Raw genomic sequence first — 21,958 nt, 5'->3', positions numbered from 1 at the left:
TGGCATGATTTGCATATAGTACAATGATCTTACATGGTAAAGTTGGATAAGCTCACAAATGCCCACTTCTTATGTAACTTCCACCAGGTCAAGATATAGAAATTGCCAGTCCTCCAGGAATTCCCTGGTACCCTTGTCCTGTCAGTCTCCTCCCACCACACACAACCATCGTTGTGAATTTTTTCCATCATAGATTATTTTTGCATGTTATAGAACTTCATATATATGAAGTCATGCAGAACTATATTTATGGCCAGCTTCTTTCACCCAGCCTGTTGTGTTTGGAAGGGCATCCAAGTTGCAACAAGTATCTGTTGTACATTTCCTTTTGTTGCTGAGAAGCATTCCTTTGTATGGATAGACCACACTTTGTTTATCCATTCTCTTGTTGGTAGACATTTTTGTTGTTCCCAGATTGTGTCTACCATGAATAAAATGCCTATAAATATTTTTGTTCCAGCAGTTTTGTGAAGACATTTTTTATTTCTCTTGAGTAAAGAGTTAGGAGTGCCTTCCTGGATCGTAAAGTAGGTATATGTTTACCTTTATAAGAAGTTGCCAAGTTGTTTCTCAAAGTGGCTTTCCCACTCTGCATGTCCACCCACAAAGTATGAGTTTCAGTTGTTCCACATCCTTTCCAATTTTTTTTTCATTTTTTTTAACTTTAGCCATTCTAATGGGTGTGTGGTGATATCTCATTGTGGTAATACCACATTTCCCTGATGACTAACCATGTGCTCTTTGCCCATCTGTATATTCTCCTTTATGAAGTGTCTGCTCAAGTATTTTGTCTTTTCTTATTGTTATCTTTTTATTGCTGAACTGTAGTCAATTTAATGAGTTGTAATTTTTTGGTGTATATTTTGCATACAACCCCTTTGTCATATATATGTTTCTCTGTGTGTGTGTGTCTTGGGAGAAGTTTAATATATATAAAATGTAATATAGTATATATTACTCATATATCTTCATAATGTATTTAAATATATGTAATTTATAATACACTTTATATTTTAATGAATATATTTTATAAAAGGCAAATATATGTCTGATGAACAAATGTTTTAATTTGATGAAGTCTCATTTATCAAAAATGCTTTTATAGTTAGTCCTTTTTCTACTGTAAGAAATCTTTGCCTACTCTAAGGTTGCAAAAATATTCAGTGTTTTCTTCCAGAAGTTTTTAGTTTTAACTTTTACATTAGGTGTAAAATATATAAAATTATTTTTCTTATGTGTATGATATAATAGTACTATACTGTCATGATTATTGAAGTTTTATAGAAAATCTTAAAATTGTGTAATCCCACAATGTTTTTCTTTTTCAAGATTGTTTTGGCTATTCTGGATCATTCACATTTTGACATATATTTTAGGATTAACTTGTAAATTCTTACAAAAGTCTGCAGGGAATTTTTTTAACCTCATGTTTTTGTGCTTCAATTTTGCGTGGTTTTTATTTTCCAATTTTCATTGTCATTTATTTTTCCCTTTGCTGTGTGAAATCTGTTGCTGAACCCCACCAGATAAATTTTTCGTTTAGGATATTAAAATTTTCAATTCTAAAGGTTTCATTTGGTTGTGTTTTACAGTTTCCAGTTTTCCATTGAGATTTGTCATCTGTTTACTCATTATTTTGATCTTTTTCCTTTGAATCCTTAAGCATGTTGAAAATAGATATTTTATTACTTTTTTTTTTTTTTTTAACACGGTAAACTCGTAGGCTGGGCTCTTTATGGCTTCTGCTGGAAATAGATTGGCTTCTCCTCGCTAGAGATTATTATGGCATCTGCTTTCAAAAGAGATTACTGTTCACTCAATTGGATAAAAACGATTGTACCTACTAAGAGGAAAAGTTTATTGCACAAACCATCCATTCAAGGCCAAAGCCTTCAAGGTTGAGTAAGATTGAGATATATAAAAGAGGCAGTGTTGGGGTACTAGTTTGCTGATTTCAACATCTTTGTCATTTCAGTTCTGCCTCCATTGACTTTTTTCCTGGCTGCAAGTTAAATTTTCCTATTCCTTGGCACATTTAGTGTATTTTCGGTATGCTGGATTTTGTGAATTCTGATTTACTGAGAATCTGAATTTTGTTGTCTTCCTTTAATGATTATTGACTTTTGTTCTGTAGAAAGTTAAGTAGTTTACGAATCAGTTGACTTTTTCAGGGCTTGTTATTGAGATTTGCTAGGGCAGATTTTTTGTAGTCCTTACTCTATGACTAGAATGACTTTCCTCCCGAAGTATGGTTATTTTCAGATCTCAATTGCATGTCCAGTTGCAACTCCAGTGGGTCAGAACTCCTCCCACCCCCAGCTCTGTGTACCTCTGCTATTTTCCTTCCACTCCCATCTCTACTCTAATTCCACTCTGCTCTACCTCACAGATCCTACCCTGGGCAGGAACAGGTTAGTATTTGGCCAAAATCATAAAGGGAACTTCATGCAGATTGCTGTCATTCTTCTCCATGCAGTTCCAGTTTTCTTTCCAGGAGTCTGCTCCAAAATTCTAGTCACTCCATCAACCCCAAACTCAAGTATCTGCCTCCTTAGCTCGGCAAGACCACTGTTCAAGGCTTTGGCTCCACCTCCTTGTGCCTGTGCAGGGATCTGGGATAATTAGGGCTCTCTTACCATGTGATTCCTCACCCTTAGAGACCACAGTTCTGAGCTAATGTCTTCCAGTTTCAGAAAGCAGTTGCTTCAAATGTTTTGCCATCTTTCCATTGTTTATGGCCAGATGAGTTCATCACCCCTGGTTCCTTCATTTTATGGCTGGGAAGGCAAGATACCCATTTTATTTTTTATGAATATGAAAAAAAAAAAACACAACATGTTAACATGCCTTAGGCCTCAGACATTTTCTTCTTTTTTCACATTTGATGTCATCTCTGAAACCAGAGTTCCAATTTTGTTCCTTTACTGCTACTAGTATATGTGCAGCTATAAAGCAAGGTGAAAAGTATCTGCAATGATAACATATGTCCTGTTAAAGTTTATATTCCTGTAGGATGTAATTCTGTGTCAGGATGTATTTTATAAGGGGACTTTGAAAAATATTTGAAATTTCAATTTTATTTGAAGCAAATTTTTTTTTATCCTAGACAGTTTTTATGTATGATTTATAGAGATGCCACAAAGGTATTTTTTAAGACAGAAGTACAATATCTATGGCATTTAAGGCATTTCATGTCTTCTTGAGTAGAGCATAAGGACAGAGGCCTATCATGTTTGAAATATAGCATCTAACATTTTATAATGAATGAAATGTTCCCAATCATATCATTATGAGTCTGCTGGTATGTTTTAACATGTGGATCGTTTTGTGATATGTTTATTTCCTCTATGGTCTTATGGGAACTTTTAAAAACTTAACTGCCTTTTATACTAATTTAAAACACTCCTCAAATTATTATTCCTAATAGGGGGAAATATGAAAGATCAAGATATCATATCACTTTTTCAGGTCAACAGCATGTGGGAGTCATTCTCCAGGGTAAATGTGTGTTCAGCTTGTGGAAAGAATCACAAATGTCTTCTCAAAATAAAAGAACTCCTCTGGCTATAATATGAGAGGATAACAATCCAAGCCAATCTTTCCACTTGTGCTACCGAATGCCTCCTTTTTTGTGAAAGTCTCTTACTTCGGTTTCAATTAGAAATTAAGGGCAGCAAATAATGAACTCTTTGTTCCTTTTGACTTAAACAAGGAATCTTTTCCGAGGCTCACCTAAGGATCCAGTCTTCCAGATGTTCATCTGTAACTCTCTGGCTTATGATGACTTTTTGAATCTTAATAAGAGAAAAAAAAAATCTAAGCTACAGCCACCTAATAAAATCTTATTAAAATTTTGTAACTTATACACTTAAGTAATCATGTCCATGCTGTGAGTTGCTCTGTCATTCCCTACAACTACTTATAGAGTTATTCTTTACTCAACATGACCGTAGCACATCCCAGCTGTGATTGCATAAGCCCCATTAGAGTACTTGTGTTGTGTTTACTACATAGGTGGTCTTTAAGCAAAACACACTGTATTTTGTTTTTCCTAATATTTTGATATGCACTTCACAGTAGGAAGTAATTCCAGAAACCAAAGATCCAAGTTTAAATTCAAACACTGCCACTTAATAACTAAATGACCTTGAGCAAACTATTTAACCTTTTCTTGACTCACTTTATATGTTAAGTGGTTATTATGACAGTACTTGCCTCACAAGAGAGTTGTGAAAATTAAAGAAATTAATACAAGTCACAATAGTACCTGGTGTAGGGAGTTCCCGTTGTGGCTCATCAGGTTAAGGACCTGACATAGTGTCCATGAGGATGTGGGTTTGATTCCTGGCCTCACTCAATGAGTTAAGGACCCAGTTGCTGCAAGCTGTAGTGTAGGTCACAGATATGGCTTAGATCCAGCGTTGCCATGATTGTGGCACAGGCCGGCAGCTGCAGCTCTGATTCAGCCCCTCACCTGTGAATTTCCATATGCTGCAGGTATGGCAGTAAAAAGAGAAAAAAGTAGTGCCTGGCATGTTTTAAGCACTCAGTAAAACGTACCTATTGTTGTATCATCCTCATCATCTTTATTACTATTTAAAAGCTCATTAAAATTAGGTTGTCTTTACAACAGATTTTTCAAGTAAATATTTTTATCTTTATTTTATAATAAGAAAACCAAACTTAGCTGTAGGTCTTCTAACTCTAAAAGGCTGTATTTTTGTCTCAATTTTCCTTGGTAACATAAGAAATTCAGCCATTTTTCATTTTGGTGATGAGCCTTTGCTAAGTTTAGCATGGTCATCTACTTAAATAATAATTTCATAAGGATATTTTTAGTGTCAGCCAAAAGTTTCCTTGATAGAGAGTTCAAGATTATGATGCATTTCCACTAATAGACAATGTGACTGTACCTCCCCATTACAGTTAGAATACAGAACTGTTTGTTTACCATAATAGACAAAAGCAAGTTAAAGGTGTAGCACCTTAACTGGAACACAGTGTGGCAGTTTCCTATCCATGCACCCTCTTCCTTCTAAATAAATGTATCTGTATTTTTGATCTGTCACTCTATTGAGAATTTGTTTCTTTGATCTAGTTTTCAGCTCCCAGCTCTTCTAATGCAGACAGTTTTCCTTTAAAACCATCTGTGGCTTGACCTCCAGCAAGTCTAGTCTGTCTCCAGGACTATTTTTATGTGTTGTCCTTGTATTAGGCTCCTTAAGCATTTTTCCATTCCCATAGCAAGACTCCACTAGTTTAGCAATATTTCAGAAGGAGGTTCACCTAAATATCAGTAACTACACTTATCAACCCATAGAAAAATAATCACAGCAATGAAGTTCTTTTGGCATCCACTAAGTACCAGTTTAGACTGAGTCTATGGTTTAGGTTACTTTCCACTTCTTCCATGATCTAAACACAACCTAGTAAAAGAAAGGCCTTTGAAGTGAGAGCTGGTTGACCATTTCCTGCAAAGAGTGTCCAATCCAGTTGAAAATGTCTTGGAAACGTCTCCAGCTCCATCAGCAAGTGCTGAGGGGTGACGTCACTGTGGGATTTCTACCGAACTTTATGTTCCGATAAACAATGTGGTGCTGGTAGTTGCCACCAGCGAATTCTTTTTCTCTTGGGAGGAACCAGCAAAGTTCCTAATTCCTTTTTAAGCTTCGTTTAAAGAGCAACAGAGGGTAAGATAGAAAGAGCCTGGGGGTGGTCAAACACCAAGGAGGACCACCTATTAAAATCAGGGAGTGCTGAGGACAGCATTTTGATTTGGTTTCACTCCTCTTTGAGTACAAGTAAGTAAAGAAATGGAGTTTCATTGAAAATAAGCTGTTTCCAACTAACCACTGCTTGTCTCCTGTTTCAGTCTCCATGCTAACACTCTGTGGCAGAATCCAGATGGCAAAGGTTATCTTGGAATTAACACTTCGTAGATGAATGGATGTATTCAGGAGGCTGGTGGGGTGACATAGTGGTGGTGAAAGCTCATCCAGAGGCAACAATAACAATGAAAGAACCCAACAGGCGGTTTTGCAAGCTTTACTCCTGAACAAAAGCCAAGAGAACATATTGCTTGTCACCAAACTAGGAATAAAAATAATACTAGAATTTTTACAGAAATGAGCACATGAAAATTCCCTATTTATTAAGCTGTTTCCACTATGATATATTCTCTTACATTGAAATTTCCACAACAGAATGCATTCCATCATCTGAGTACTCTGAGTATTTATATTTTTATTTTTCAAGGAAAACTACTTAAGTAATTGTTTGTAGAATGGTATTTTCATTTTCTTCAAGAAGCAAGGCTAATATGCCAATAAAAAGAAATAAAATATAGTTTACAACTTTATTCAAAAAGAAAATGTTCCATCAGAGAATGTTCTAAAAACCATTCTTATTTGTAAGTTGTGAGGATTTCAGAATTTAGAAGAATATTATGAAAACCCAAATATCAAACACCAGAGTCTCTTTCTAACCTGTTCTCTATACCGCTTCCTACTGTTACAAAGAGAAAAAGCTTCAAATTCCCCTTTAAGGCGCATTGTAACCTCTAATTGCAATATTCATTCCCTCTCTTATCCTTCCCAAAAGCATCCCCAAAACAATGAAAAATAAAATCTAGTGAGTCAGATTCAGCAGAATAGCCAGTTTACTGCCTTCTCTCTCCTATAATTCAATATCCATGAAATGAGCATTAGCATTAGAACTCACCATATAAGGTAAATCTTTTCACTATATAAGGTACATCTGGAATTTAAGTTCTTCCTAGCTAACATTGTTCATTCTAATTCCTATTTCCATTTCCTCTTCAAAAGACTGCCAGCCTCAAGATCTCTCACATCGAAGTCTTTATTTCCTCATATACGACACTGGAGAATGTAAGAGAAAACACAAGTCCAGAGCGGTGTTTTTATGAGTCAGTGAGATGCTCCTGGGTCCCAAATGGCATGGGAACCAGGGAATCATTTTGAGCTACAAGGTTCAATAGTGAAACTCTATAGCTTTCTTGGCCCTTAAAAACCAGGTCACAGCTGCCTGGCTTCCTAATTTGGTTTGATGTGCTGTGAATTCCCAAGGGGATAAGTCATTCTCTTATTCATATGTAAGTACAGGAACCATTCCAAAAAAAGAAAAAAAAAAATCAGACGGAGTTCATCTGTGACTGTAAATGCTCTCCACCACCCCACTATACAGATCATCTCGAGGTGACTCTCAGTATTTATCATATTGGAGAGGAATTACATGGCATTTTCATCCTTTGAGATATATAACTTTATTACTGTGAATATTCACTAAGATAGTATTCCCAGAAGATTTCTTTTCATGCTTTAAGAATGTTTCACTGAAAATGGACATCTGTTATAAAACACCAAATGTGAAGGGAATCATATAGCGAGAAAATGAAAGTAGAAAAATTAATTACAGAAATGTCATAACAAAGGGAGTCTTATGTCAAGTCTATGAAATAGCATTATTATATATTTTCTTGTTACCTAACTAACCTCAAAGGAGACCATAAATCACCTTGCTTTATGAGATTTGTTGAGGCAGAAATATCTTTCCTCTTGGTCATCAAAGTAAGGTGTAGTATGATTTTACACGTTGTTCCATCTCAGAATTTGGCTGTGTTCTATCTCTGTGATTTCCCAGAGCCAACCACTTCAGGTTGTTTGAGTCTCTGCCAGTGGCTGTGACACAGATGCTTTTAATAAAAGGAGGCAGCCACCTTCTGGAAAATCTCTTGGCTTTACTAGAACTTTTAAGAGATATCAATCCTGTTTTATTAGTGTTTGTTTAAAAAAGAAAGAAAAGAAACAAAAGTAGCCAACAGTCTTGTAGCCTGCTTTGTGTTCCTTCTTTAACTGTGCAGAATAGAACATTTCTCCTGAAAAGAGTTCATGCAATTCCACAACTGTATGTTGAGTGCTGACCATGTGCCAAACTCCACTCTAGACATGGTAGACACCAAGATGTGTGACCAGTTTTGGAGGAGCTACACAGATACAATATTACTTTCTAAAAAACTGAATCAAATAATCAAAAGTAATCTCTGAGATGTATGGAGATATTTGTATAGAATTATTTATTTAGTGTCATATTTGGTAGAATATTTAAAGATACATAAAATTGAGGTCGGGTGACTTTATTATATGTGAAATAACATAATATGCAGTAAGCAAAACTTCACAAGCAATGAGAAAGCGGTGGCTCATTCAATAAATGGTATAGGAGAAACTATTTAGAAAAAAATGTAAATTATACCAACTTCAAGCACAACACCAAAAACTTATATTAGTAGTTGATTGTACATATTAAGAACCCTATAAGTAGAAGAAAATACCATCATATGTACGACATGGTCTTAGGATCGGGAAGGAGTTTCCAGGTATAAAATTATGGGGGAGAGACCAAATGTCAAATTTGACAGCATAAAAATGTAGAATTATGTACAGAAATTTTGTAAAATTAAGACACAAGTGTCACACTTGATAAAAATACATGCAACATATTAAAACAAATTAATACCCTTAATAATCAAAGACTTTTTATGAATCAACTAATATTACTAACCACGTAGTGGAAAAATAGTGGTTAGAAATACACATTGAAAGAAGTTTAAAGACGTGATGGATAGGAACATACATTAAACTTGATTAGTAATCAAAGAAATCTAAATAAGACAATAATAGTAAATGTTTGCTTATCAAATTGATAATTTTTAAAAGATATGTAATGATTAATCCTAGGAAGGTACGCAGCAACCTCATTCGATTCTAGTTGACACTATAATAAATTTTCTGGAAATTGTTTGACAGTAAGTATTAAAAAATTTTTTTAATTATATTCTTCTTCGATTCAATAATACCAGTTATAGGAAAGTGTCAATAAGACATTTATGTAAAGAATACATTAATCACAGTGTTCTTTATTATTTAAAAAATTGGAGACAACTTAATTGTTCCGTTATAAAGAAATGAAGACATTGGAAGTTATTCAAAGGATGAAATTTTCTTCAAATAACTTAATAATAGGAGGGAAAGCTCTTGAGACATTATGCACAAAGTCTTAGGTACACTAAAATAATTTTTAAGTGCATATATTTTTTCAAACTTAAAATTAATTAAACATTTACAGTGTGACAGGCCAATGTTCTAAGTGTTTTATGGACTTTATCTCCTTTTTCAACTTTTTCCCCCCAATTTATTTACTTAATTATTTATTTTTGAAGATTAGTTGATTTACAGTATTATATTAGTTGCAGGTGCACAGTATAGTGATTCAAATTTTTATAGATTATACTCCATTTAAAGTTATTATAAAATATTAGCTATATTCCCTGTGTTGTACAATATATCCTTGTAGCCTATTTATTTTGTGCATAGTAGTTTGTGCTTCTTAGTCTCCTACCCCTGTCTTGCCTCTCCTCCTTTCCTCTCCCCCAAATACCTAGTTTGTTCTCTATATCCAAGTCTGTTTCTGTTTTGTTACATTCGGTCATTTTATTTTTTAGATTCCATGTGGATTCCATTCCATCTTTTTAGATTCCAAGATAGGAAACAGTATTCGTTTTTCTCTGACTTGTTTCATAAGCATAATACATTACCTCCAGGTCCATTCTTATTGCGCAAATGGCAAAATTTTGTTCTCTTTTATAGCTGAGTAATACTTCATTGTTTACCACATCTTTTTTATCTATTCATCTGTTGATGGACACTGAGGTTGCTTCCATATCTCGACTATTGTAAATGATGCTGCTATGAACACTGAAATGCATGTATCTTTTTAGAATGAGTGTCCTTGTTTTCTTCAGATATGTATTCAGGAGTGGAATTGCTGGATCATATGTAGTTCTATTTTTAGTTTTTTTAAAAGAATTTCCACACTTTTTTCTGTAATGGCTGCACTGATTTACAAGAGTATACCGTTCCCTTATCTCCGCATCCTTGCCAACATTTGCTATTTTTTAGACTTTTTGATGATACCCATTTTGACATGTGTAAGGTAATATCTCATTGTGATTTTGATTTGCGTTTCTCTGACCATTAGCAATGTTACACTCTTTTCATGTGCCTGTGGGCCATCTGTATGTCTACTTTGGAAAACATTCTGTTATCTTCTGCCCTTTTTTAAACCATGTTGTTTGCTTTTTTAATGTTGAGTTGTAAAAGCTATTTATATATTTGGGGTATTAAGCCCTTGTCAGCTGTATCATTTGCAAATATTTTCTTTCATTGAGTAGGTTGTCTTTTTGGTTTGTTGATGGTTTCCTTTTCTGTGCAAAGGCTTTTAAGTTTAATTCAGTTCTATTTATTTATTTTTGCTTTTATTTCCTTTGCCTTAGAAACAAATCCAAAAAACAATTGCAATAATTTGTGTCAAAGAATGATGTTCCTATGTTTTCTTCTAAGAGTTTTACGGGTTTTTGTCTTACTTTTAGGTCTTTAATCCATTTTGAGTTTATTTTTGTATATGGTGCAAGAAAATGTTCTATTTTCATTCTTTTATATGTAGCTGCCCAGTTTTCCCAGCACCACTTATTGAAGAAACTGTCTTTTCTCCATTCTATGTTCTTACCTCTTTTGTCATGGATTAATTGACCATAAGTGTCTCGATTTATTTCTGGACTTTCTATTCTGTTCCATTGATCTTCTGTTTTTGTGACAGTAACATACCATTTTTATTACGGTAACTTTGTTGTATTCCTTGAAGTCAGAGAGCATACCTTCAGCTTTTTTTTTTCTCAGGAATTGCTTTGGCTATTTGGGATCTTTTGTGCTTCCATATACCTTTTAGGATTGTTGTTCTAGTTCTATGAAAAATGTCATAGGTATTTTGATAAGGATTGCATTAAAGATATAGATTGCTTTGGGTGGTATGGACATTTTTAAAGTATTTTCTCTTATAATCCTTGCACATGGAATGTATTTCCATTTCTTTGTATCATCTTCAATTTCTTTCATTAATGTTTTATAGTTTTCAGAGTAGGTCTTTTCACTGTTTGGTTAGGTTTATACACAGATTTTTATTCTTTTGATGCACTTTTAAATGGAATAGTTTAGTGCTAGAAAATCATATTTTTGTATATTAATCTTGTATCCTGAAAATCAGACACATTTCCTTTTTGTGTCCAATTGTTGTAGCTAGGACTTCCAGTACTGTTTAATACAAGTGGTGAAAGTAGGCATCCTTTTCTTATTCCTGATTTTAGAGGGCCAGCTTTAAGACTTTCACAATTGAGTGTAATGTTAGCTATGAGTTTGTCATAAATACCCTTTGTTATGTTGAGATATGTTCCCATTTTCGCTCCAAAATATTTTGTTAGTAAAAGTTGTATATAAAATTTTTTTTTAAATTTAAAAAGAAGACAGATGTGATCATTACTATATAATGTATTGTAGGTATATGTATGGTTGTGCAATTTCTGATATCTCTACAAAATTAACCAGCCGTAATGGAGTTAAGAATTATAATAAATATATTCATATTTTTGTAATACTTCGAAGTATAAAATGCAGTATCATTTTTTAAGTGAGAAGAAAGCTTATAACAAAATAGACATAAGGGAGTTCCCGTCATGGCGCAGCAGAAATGAATCCGACTAAGAACCATGAGGTTACAGGTTCGATCCCTAGCCTTGCTCAGTGGGTTAAGGATCCGGCATTGCTGTGAGCTGTGGTATAGGTCACAGAAGTGGCTCAGATCTGGTGTTGCTGTGGCTCTGGCATAGGCTGGCAGCTGTAGCTCCGATTGGACCCCTAGCCTGGGAACCTCCATGTGCTGCAGGTGTGGCCCAAAAAATAAATAAATAAATAAGATGAAAGACAAAAAAAAAAAAAAATAGACATTAAAATTACTTAAGAATCTATGCCTCAAGGATATTTTTATGAGGGTTTTATCATGAGTGGATGTTGTATTTTGTCAAAACCTTTTTCTGTCTATTGAGATGACGTGATTTTTATTCCTTTTGTTAATGTGTATCACATTGATTGATTTGAAGATATTAACCATCCTTGCATATCTGGAATAAATCCCACTTGATCATGGTGTAGATCCTTTTTATATGTTATTGGATTTGGTTTGCTAATGTTTTGTTGAGGATTTTTGCATCTATATTTGCAGTTTATTTCTTTTAAAATTCACAAAAATCCTGTGAAGTAGGTACGTATTTGTATTCTGATTTTTAAAATGGAAAAGCGGGAGTTCCCATCATGGCACAGCAAAAATGAACCCGACTAGGAACCATGAGGTTGTGGGTTCAATCCCTGGCCTCACTCAGTGGGTTAAGGATCCGGTGTTGCCGTGAGCTGTGGTGTAGGCAGGCAGCTGTAACTCTGATTCAACCCCTGGTCTGGGAACTTTCATATGCCACGGGTGCGGCCCTAAAAAGCAAAAAAAAAAAAAACAAACAAACAGAAAAACAGGCACTTGCCTAAATCTTGCCCAAGATAAGCACTGTTAGAACAAATAAAGTGTGTATTCTCATACAGTTTACAATCTAAAAGAAAGGAGAACTATTATTCTTAAAGCTCTCAAAATAAATGTAAAATTATAGCAGTGATAATAACCAATGAAGAAGTCCATGCTAGAGGGATTGACCTGGTCTGAGAGTTGAAGGAATGCTTGCTTCAGAGGGAGACAATTGGGCTGCTAATTTAAGCAAGAGTAGAAGTTAACTGAAAAGAAAAGACAAGAATATTACAGGAGGAGGGAACAGCATGTGCAAAACTTTCTGGTAAGAAGGTGCATGCATTCTGAGAGAACTAATGAAACTAAGACATAGCTGGAGCAGAGGGACAGTAAGTGAGAACACAGTGTAAACAACCTTCTGAACACTACTGTGTAGTCCAGAGATGCTCTGTTTATAGATGACCATTCTCTGAGTCTGAGAAGCAACGTGATTTGTCTAAATTCACACTGTCTACTTGGTGATCATCTGAAATCAAACTCAGGTCTTCTGGTTGCAGGACCAGGAGCTGTTCCACAACATTGTGTTTGCTTAGAACAGTGCTTTTCAAACTTTTTGACTGGCAGCATCTTGTGCAAAATTTTAAATAAATGAAAGAGAGCAAAACATTGTAGAAATATAAATATAGTGCTTTTTTATTTCAAAGTATAACTTTTACTTATGAAGTCAGTTAGCTCCACCCTTCTGACCTAATCACTTCCCAGAAGTCCTACTTCGTAATACTATCATCTTTAAGGGTTAGACTTCAACATCTGAATTTGGGAGGGGGGTCACAAACATTCAGTCCATAGAAAATTGTTATAACGTTATGAAATGCTTAATATGTCATTTTAAAAACCTTCAGATTACCTAGCAAGGGGATATCTCACTCTCTGCCTCAGCTAGATATTCACATGAGTTTCCAGTTAAATATTTCATTGCTGACATCTATGGTTTTAAGCATGTATAATGTGATCTTGCATTGCCAAATTGAAATTGTTTTGTTTACCACAAAAAAATTAGCAAAGTATGCAGATCAGTGAGACTAATTTTTTGAGAGCTATTTCACCAGCAGAATTTTTTTTAAATGAACTCTTACCAGCATCTTACAACAAAATACCCAAGGAACTTCAAATCTGGAACTAATGCTGCATGTATTGACCCTAAAACAAGAACAAAACCCCTGCAATTTAAAGACAGCATTTTAATAAAATTTACAATTAAAATGATCTCAAAGCATTGCCTTGAAAGATCTTCTTAGCAATTATGTTTTCCTATAACACATGAATAAATTTTCAGAAATAGCTTTTATGCAAGGTACTAGACTTGCTATTTTTTTCTCCTGATACTCATTTTGCACCACCTGGATAGCTTTTTGAAAAAAAATTTTACTTTTATCTTTTTTTGCTATTTGGTTTGTTGTTACATTAAAAACCAGTTTACTCACTTAACCTAACCATTTCTACTATGGATAAGTTTTTGATGAAAGTTCATTAGTTTTTCTTCATAAACATACTGAACAAAAAGAAAAAGGGAAATCAACAGTAGTGATACTCTCAAAATATTGAATTTATAAATATTAATTGTAATCATAGTCTTTGAAGTTATCACTTCCATTGGATTCTTGTTCTTAGATTGTTCTCTGGATTATAACATCATTCTCTGTTTGTTTTTCTCAATAGCAGCCTACTCATCTGATGTACTTGTTTTGTACAGTTTAATGAGCTTTTTATGGAGAAAAATGTCTTTTTTTTTTTTTTTTTTTTTTTTTTTGTCTTTTTGCCATTTCTTTGGGCCGCTCCCACGGCATATGGAGGTTCCCAGGCTAGGGGGTCTAATCAAAGCTGTAACCCCCGGCCTACACCAGAGCCACAGCAACGCGGGATCCGAGCTGTGTCTGCAACCTACACCACAGGTCACGGCAACACCAGATCCTTAACCCACTGAGCAAGGGCAGGGACCGAACCTGCAACCTCATGGTTCCTAGTCGGATGCGTTAACCACTGTGCCACGACAGGAACTCCTGGAGAAAAATGTTTTTCTTCCCATGTACAATATAATACTTTTTGTAATCCCTCCAATTTTTTTTATGGCATTTGTGCTAAATTAACCTTAAAGTCTTATTTTTATTTTAAGATGCTTTGTTTTAAAATAACATTGTAACGAACTATTGTGAAAAAATTTCACAGCCGAAAGTCCTATGAGGACATAAGCAGTTTTTATCACTATAATAAGTAAATGTTACAATTAATAACACTCAGTGCAATTTCCAGATGGCTGAGAGATTGATCTGCACCTTGCTTTCATTTGGGTCATGTTGTGGTGAACAGTGGTGAAAGAATCCATTGGTGCCAGTATATCAAATTGCTGTTTTATCTTTATGTTCTAATCCAATCCACTGTGACTTTCTTTTCAGATTTCTGTTCTTAAAAGGCAAATTATTTCTAATTTGTAAATTTTTGTTGCATTTTTTATTGAGGTCACATTGATTTATAACAATATATAAATTTCATGTATATAGCATTGTATTTCAACTTCTGTATACACTATAGCATGCTTATTACCAAAAATTTAGTTTCCATCAACCACCATACTACTGACCCCCTTTACTTATTTCTCCCTACCCTGCTTCTTCCCTTCTGGTTACCACTACCCTGTTCTTTATATCTCCATGTATGTTGTCATCTGTTTCATTATTTTGTTTGTTTATATTCCACATATGAGTGAAATCATATAGTATTTATTTTCTCCATCTGATTTATTTCACTTAGCATAAACTCTCAAGGTTCATCCATGTTGTCACAAATGGCAAGATTTCATTTTTTATGGCTAAGTAGTACTCCATGAGTATATATACCACATCTTCTTTATCTATTCATCTGTTGATGGGCACTTAGATTGTTTCCATATCTTATCTACTGTAAATAATATTGTGATGAATATAAGGGTGCACATATCTTTTCAATTCAGTGTTTTTGTATTCTTTGGATAAACACCCAAAAGTGGAATAGATAGATCATATGGTAGTTCTCGTCTTAATTTTTTGAGGAATCTCCATAATTCATGGTGGCTGCACCAATTTACATTCCCACCAACACATCTTCTTCAACCTCTGTTAATTCCTACATTAAAGGTAATGGTTACATTATTGTTTTTAAAAATTATAAATGTAAAAGTTGATTCAAGAGTATTTAAAATTACAATAAGATTATGGAAAGTACAAATTAAGACAAACAAGCACCTAGTCGTGCATAAAAGAGTTTAATCTGCAACTACACTGTCCACATGTGGCTGCTGAGCATTTGAAATATTGCTGGTCCAAATTAAAAATTTGCTGTAAAGTGAAAAATACACACCTAATTTTGAAGAGTTAGTGCAAAAAGTGTAAACTATTTCATAATTAAATTAATGCTGAAACAATATTTTAAATATCTTGGGTTAAATAAAACATGTAAATACAAGAACTTCCCTGTTTCCGTTTCCCTTTTGTTTTGGTCTTTGGTCCTATTTCCTTTTCATTTTTATAAAGCTACTAGAACATTTTAAGCTACATATGTGGCTTGAACTATATTTCTAATGGACAGCACTGGTATCTGATATGTCACTAATGTTCAGTCACTTATTCTGCCATGTAAGAGCATGTGTTGAACAAATGTGCCTGAATTTACCTAGCATTGAATTGAGTGAGGGACACAGAAGCTGTAACCTACCAGGTTAATTTCTTATGAGCATATACACATATAGACCTGCAGAACCATACATGCTCTGCAGTTAGAGACAAGGACGTCACTCATGAGAAATTCAAATACAAGGCCAGAAATGGCAGAAGACACTCTATTCCTGATCTCACCAGTAGCTCTGCCGTGGTCTATGTTTAATCAAAATTGTTTTTTAAAAAAAGTGTACTTGTGCAGGGTATTTTTATTACATTTTTAAGTACTTAAAGTATTTTAATTAAAGTTGTCAGATGCTTGATACCCTTCTTGAAAATACTTCTGAAAGTAGTTCCACAAAATCTATTTGAAAATTACTGCTTGTAGAAGAATCTTCATACATGGTTTGTTTTATTCGTCAAACATAAATATCAATCTGACTTGAACTTTGTTTCAGAGAGGAAATTATAAGAGAGAGCTTTGACTTAGATAGGTGGTCCTCAGACTCTTGTGTGCTTGATGTTTGGGCACTTACTACTAATGCAGAGATTGATCAGCAGATTTTGGGGAAGGTGGGTAGGGATGATGCTAGGACCCGAAATATTAATAAGTTCCCTCTCTGACACTATGACCCTGCACCCACTGAGAAGCCCATTGAGGGCCAACGTGGCCAGCCATCATTGAGGTCAAAGTCATCTTTATCTTAAATATCTCTTGGAATGCTGCCTTTGAGGTCATTTAGCTGGATCCTCAAGTAGACATACTGCAAGGTCTTAGAAATGATGGCCAATGATTCTTACAAAAATAGCAACTGACATTCCATTTGTTGCTGTTCAGAGTAAATTATTTAGATATTTTAAATTTACTTGTGAATTTGGGGATCGAGTACACAAATCATAAATCCTGACGCATGTGTAAATACATAGTCATTGTGACATAATGCATGAAAAGGGTAGGACAGTGTTTGTCATGGAGAAAGTACTGCCTTCTCTCTTTGACCCTGTATGTGGGTGGGTAGGGGTATGTGTGTGTATGTTCACAAGAGGGGTACTTTGTCAATAATGCTGTTCTACCAGATGTGTATAGAAACTAAGAAGTTGTTTAATTGTGCACACAGGTTAATGGTTAATTAAATATGACTATCAAAACAGTCTCTGTCTTTCTGGGGTTTCTAAATCCTGTCGCTACGTGCCGTTTTAACTTCTGTCAGTGACCAAAAACCAAATTGCCAAAAGAAGCAAATTTCTATTCGCAAGAAGCAAGCTATTAGTAAGATGTTTTTTGAAATAGTGAATTGAATGTCAACACTGAGTATTTCTTAATAGACTAACAGAAGAGTCCCCATAAGGCAGTGAAATATCACATAAAACACACAAAAAACATAAACCAAAGCCAATATTTTGTTATCATTCCACCGAATTATATTACATCCAGATGGAAAACCTGGCCTTCCTTAGACTTTTCTTGACTTCAGTAGTTTGTGTGTGTCCATCAATTTAAAATAGAGTATATTTTTAATAGTCCCCTATCTCACTAAGGTAAAGTTTTAGTTCTAGACTGTTTCTCTAGGCTGCAATCTACAATACAGAGTGCTATAAAGAGTCACATATTTTTAAACAACTCGTTTCAGTACGTTTATATAAGTACAGTAATTCCTGTGGTTCATAAGCTTAGTCATGTTTATTTATACTGATCTTGGGAGGAGAAAATTTAGTTAACAGTATATTGAATATTTTTCTTAAGTGTAAAAGTTGGCAAGATGAGTGATATTTTACAAAATTACTGAGAAATTCCCTTTTGTTGAAGATACATGAATTCTTCCTATTAGAGTGCTGGTCAGTGCAATGTAACATTAAAATGCATTTTCCCAGCTAATTTCAACTATTTTCCTTAAATTAAAAATTATTATTTTGGTTCCATCCATGTTGATGCAAATGGCATTATTTTGTTCTGTTTTTATGGCCGAGTAATATTGCATTGTGTATATATACCACATCTTCCTAATCCAATCATCTGTCAATGGACATTTGGGGTGTTTCCATGTCTTGGCTATTGTGAATAGTGCTGCAATGAACATGCGGGTGCATGTGTCTTTTTTAAGGAAAGTTTTGTCTGGATATATGCCCAAGAGAGGGATTGCTGGGTCATATGATAGTTCTATGCATAGTTTTCTAAGGTACCTACATACTGTTCTCCATAGTGGTTGTACCAGCTTAGATTCCCACTAACATTGCAGGAGGGTTCCCTTTTCTCCACATCCCCTCCAACATTTGTTATTTGTGGACTTGACTAGTAGTTGCCAAGGGGGAGGGGGAGGGAGTGAGATGGATTAGGAACTTGGGGTTAATAGATGCGGACTGTTGCCTTTGGAATGGATTAGCAATGAGATCCTGCTGTGTAGCACTGGGAACTATGTCTAGTCACTTATGAGGGAGCATGATAATGTGAGAAAAAAGAATGTATACATGTATGTGTAACTGAGTCACCATGCTGTACAGTAGAAAAAAATAATGCATTAGGGAGGTAAAAAAATACATTAAAAAATTATTCTTTTGGGAAAAAAAAATATGTAGGCACTAAAGGGCTTAACCCCTTAGAGAACAGTATCCTTTCTGTGTACTTGACTTACCTTGCTTGTGGCCAAGTCCATAAAATGGGGCATACAGTAATTATTGGAATAAAATCAAATAATTTTTGAGATTAAAGGATTATGAGTGGTAAGAAACCTGCCAGTGATCACAGAGCTGGACCTAGGACTCAGAATTCCCATCTTCCTGGAACCTGGGGCAGTTTAGAGGTCTGTTCCTTATTACTAGACTATGTTTGAAAGAAAATCACAAAAGAAAAATAAAATTAGGACTAGAGGAGTTGAGAAACCTCTATTCCAGCTCTTCTGTTTTCCCAATGAGGAAACTTAAGGCTCACAGAAGCTCCAGAATTTGCGCAGGATCAGAGCTGGCTCTAGAATCAGATCTCCTTACTCTTTGAAATGTGTCCTGCTTTGCACGCACTTCCCAAGGTGACATCAAAGGACACTAGTATCACCGTCACAGGAGTGCTTCCTAGATGTTTAAATTCCTGGGACCTCTTCTTTTTCTCTCTCATGGTAGAGCCCAGGACAACCCATTTTAGCAAACACATAAACAACTTTTATACCAAATACAGTTTGAGAATCAATACATCTTACATATCACATTTTTAAAGAAAAATGCAGAGTATTATCTTCAAATACAAAAAGTGTATACAATAAAATATATGTTGATGTTGGCAATTTGGAAAACTGATCCAAATTAGGAGAGATTAATGATGAGAGGAATTGGAGAAAGGTACATGAGCCAGCGAACTCTGCAGTGATCCTACATCACTGAGGTTAGATGGAGTAAGTTCGTCTTGGACTAAATGCACAGAAGTGGTTATGAATAAGTCATGTATGTGTATGTATATGGAGAATATGATATCAGTGGGTCTAGGAATCATTCTTGGAAGTGAGATAAAAATAAGATTACATGGAAGGGGATTCTTGTGAGATAAACTACTGTGTAATTGCCAAATTTTCATGCTAGTAGAAGCCTGGGGATTTTACAAGTGTTATTAGTAGTAAAATGAAAAACATAATAGCAAAAACAAATACATGTTTGTTATTTCTCTTTGTCAGAGATTTAATTCAACATTAATTGTGTTATCTAGGTCATGTCATGGATCCAAAGAGAAGAAATGTTTTCATCTTGTAATGAGCTTAAAAATCTAAATGAGTAATGAATCCTGACATAAAAATGTTGCTTGTAAGGCAGACAATGCAGATTATAGAAAGATGCACATTAACATGAAGATTTGTAGAAGAGAAAAATCACATATGGCTAATTCGGCAGTGTGGCATGAGGGGTGATAGACCAGGAAGGTGGTTTTCAAGCTGGATCTGGGGGGCAGGTGAAATTTATTCACATGCAATCATATATTGGTCTTGGTCACCTAAAAAGGCCATTTTTGCTGCTTAAAATTGTATTTTAAATTACAGCCATTTTAAATGATGTTGCCTCAAATAGAAAGTGTATCTTTTTATGGATTGAATTTATTTTTCAAAAACAAATAAAATTTCCTTATTTCTTTGGGTCAGGGGTAAGCAAAGAGACAAAAAGGATTTAGTTCAAAAAGTAAAAGTGGTAAACTAAAATCGTCATGAAAATTGTTAGGTATTTAAAAACTTGTGATTGATTAGATTTTTGCCACTTATAAAAATTTGTAATAGCACATGTGATTTTTTTCATTGTATATTTAGTCATATATAACATTGGTTCCAAAGTATATCAATGTGTGCTGATATGGAGAAAGAAGGTATTTAGTCTTGAAATTTCTGAACATGAGGCTTTTTTCTTTAATAAATCTAAACTTTAAAATGCTGACAGATCATACAAGTCATGTCTCTGGATTTACATGATAAGCAGAGGTCCGGAACTAAAACCAATCCCCGTACATTGGATCTGCTCTTTCCTAATGATTTTTTTGAATGCTGGTAACAAAATATGTGACGCATCTAGCCTGTGTTACACTCAGGCTAGAGTAAGTCTTTGATCTCCAGCAAGATAAAAACTCTGGTATCAAAAAGTGTCAAGGGTTTTTATTGTTTATTAGGCTGTTGTTTTGAATCCAAATTTTCTCCTACTTTGGACATATTCTTGGATTACTAGGTAGACTTTTGTGGGTGTTCCCTTTTGCTCTATTAGTATCATGTACACTTCTACCCCTGCTTCCTTCCTTCTTTCATTCAACCAACATTTAAGTAGGAGGTACTGTGTAAGACACCAGGAAAGGAACTGAAAACAATGTAGGGGGCTTACCTGACTTTAACTCTAGGAAGTGCTATCAATATGATCAACATGTCTGTAGGTGTTTATCCTGGGTGCTACCAGGGTAGCTAGGAAAAAGGTGCTTGGCAGAACCTTGAGATCGAAGAAGCCTCCAGGAAGAGCAGGGATTTCAAAGCTGTAATCTGAAAGATGGGTGAGGAGGAGTTCCTTGGTGAAGGTGGAGCCAGGGCCTCCAGGTGAGGCAGAGCAGTGAGGCTTTGGAAAGGTAAAGTCTAGAACAGGTGTGCAGTTGGGGAGCAAGGGGCCGTGGATGAGGGGCCTTGTGTTCCAGGCTAGGTTATGATGATGGGAAAAAATAGCCATGGAAGACTTTTAAGCAGAGAAGTGATGCACTCAGAGGCATAGCCCATTCTAGCTGCTATGTGACAATTAGAACAGAAGGAAATGACACTAGGAAAAGATTTATTAGGCAGCTGTGCAGAAATCTAAGCAAAACAGTGCTATGGGAACTGAGGTGTTGGCAGTGGGATAGGGAAATGTAGATGGATTTGAGAAGTACAAGGAAAAGGACTTAAAAATTCATTAAATTGTTTTGAGGCTGAGGGAGGGAAAGTGGGAGGCAGTGAGAAGAAAAGAGAAATGAAGACACCTAGGATTCTGGCTTGTGCAGCTGAGCTAGAAAATAAAGGAGAAATCAAAAATGTTATAAAATCATTTTCAAGATGTTCAGATTGCAGATATTTTAGTGGTGCATGCATGACAAAGACTTTAATATTCATATACATTATTATTCACCATAAAATTTCTGGGCTGCTTGAAGTTATATGTGCAAATGAAAGTTTGTATTATATTTCATTTTTTAAAAGTATCACTTTCCAGAACTCTTTGGCTTTATTATTCTGACCATCAAAATAATTTCCTTATGAGGAATCATTCTTGCCAACTCACCTAACCACTTATTTGAAACATCAGTTGTTAATAGGTTGGCTGATATTTTATCTTCCTTGAAGTTTGCCTTACATTAAAGGTTTTTACATTAAAGGTCA

The 21,958-nt window shown here is 34.9% G+C and overlaps 1 protein-coding gene and 1 long non-coding RNA gene across 7 annotated transcripts in view; one reads left to right on the top strand and one right to left on the bottom strand.

Annotated features, from left to right (window-relative positions):
* PDE7B (phosphodiesterase 7B) overlaps positions 1-21,958 on the top strand; it is a 467,494-nt gene that overhangs the window by 188,870 nt on the left and 256,666 nt on the right. The window contains exon 1 of one of the 5 annotated variants that reach the window (XM_021087565.1): positions 4,448-5,801. The exons of the other annotated variants lie outside the window; for them this stretch is intronic. The gene's annotated coding sequence lies outside the window, so the exon portion shown is untranslated. Of the gene's footprint in view, positions 1-4,447; positions 5,802-21,958 lie in introns of those variants that run through there. 5 annotated transcript variants of the gene reach the window in all.
* On the bottom strand, positions 1,690-8,518 carry LOC106504354. 2 transcript variants are annotated; one of them, XR_001297764.2, is made up of 4 exons: positions 6,721-8,518; positions 5,851-6,051; positions 3,733-3,794; positions 1,690-2,777 (listed from the first exon to the last, which is right to left on the bottom strand). It is a non-coding gene; the product is annotated as an uncharacterized LOC106504354 (long non-coding RNA). The 2 variants fall into 2 exon arrangements; XR_002342737.1 differs by lacking the exons at positions 1,690-2,777; positions 3,733-3,794 and having other exon boundaries at positions 4,635-6,051.

The sequence above is a fragment of the Sus scrofa genome, chromosome 1, assembly GCF_000003025.6.
Source record: "Sus scrofa isolate TJ Tabasco breed Duroc chromosome 1, Sscrofa11.1, whole genome shotgun sequence".
Taxonomy (NCBI): domain Eukaryota; kingdom Metazoa; phylum Chordata; class Mammalia; order Artiodactyla; family Suidae; genus Sus; species Sus scrofa.
This window is presented reverse-complemented; position numbering and strand designations above follow the sequence as displayed.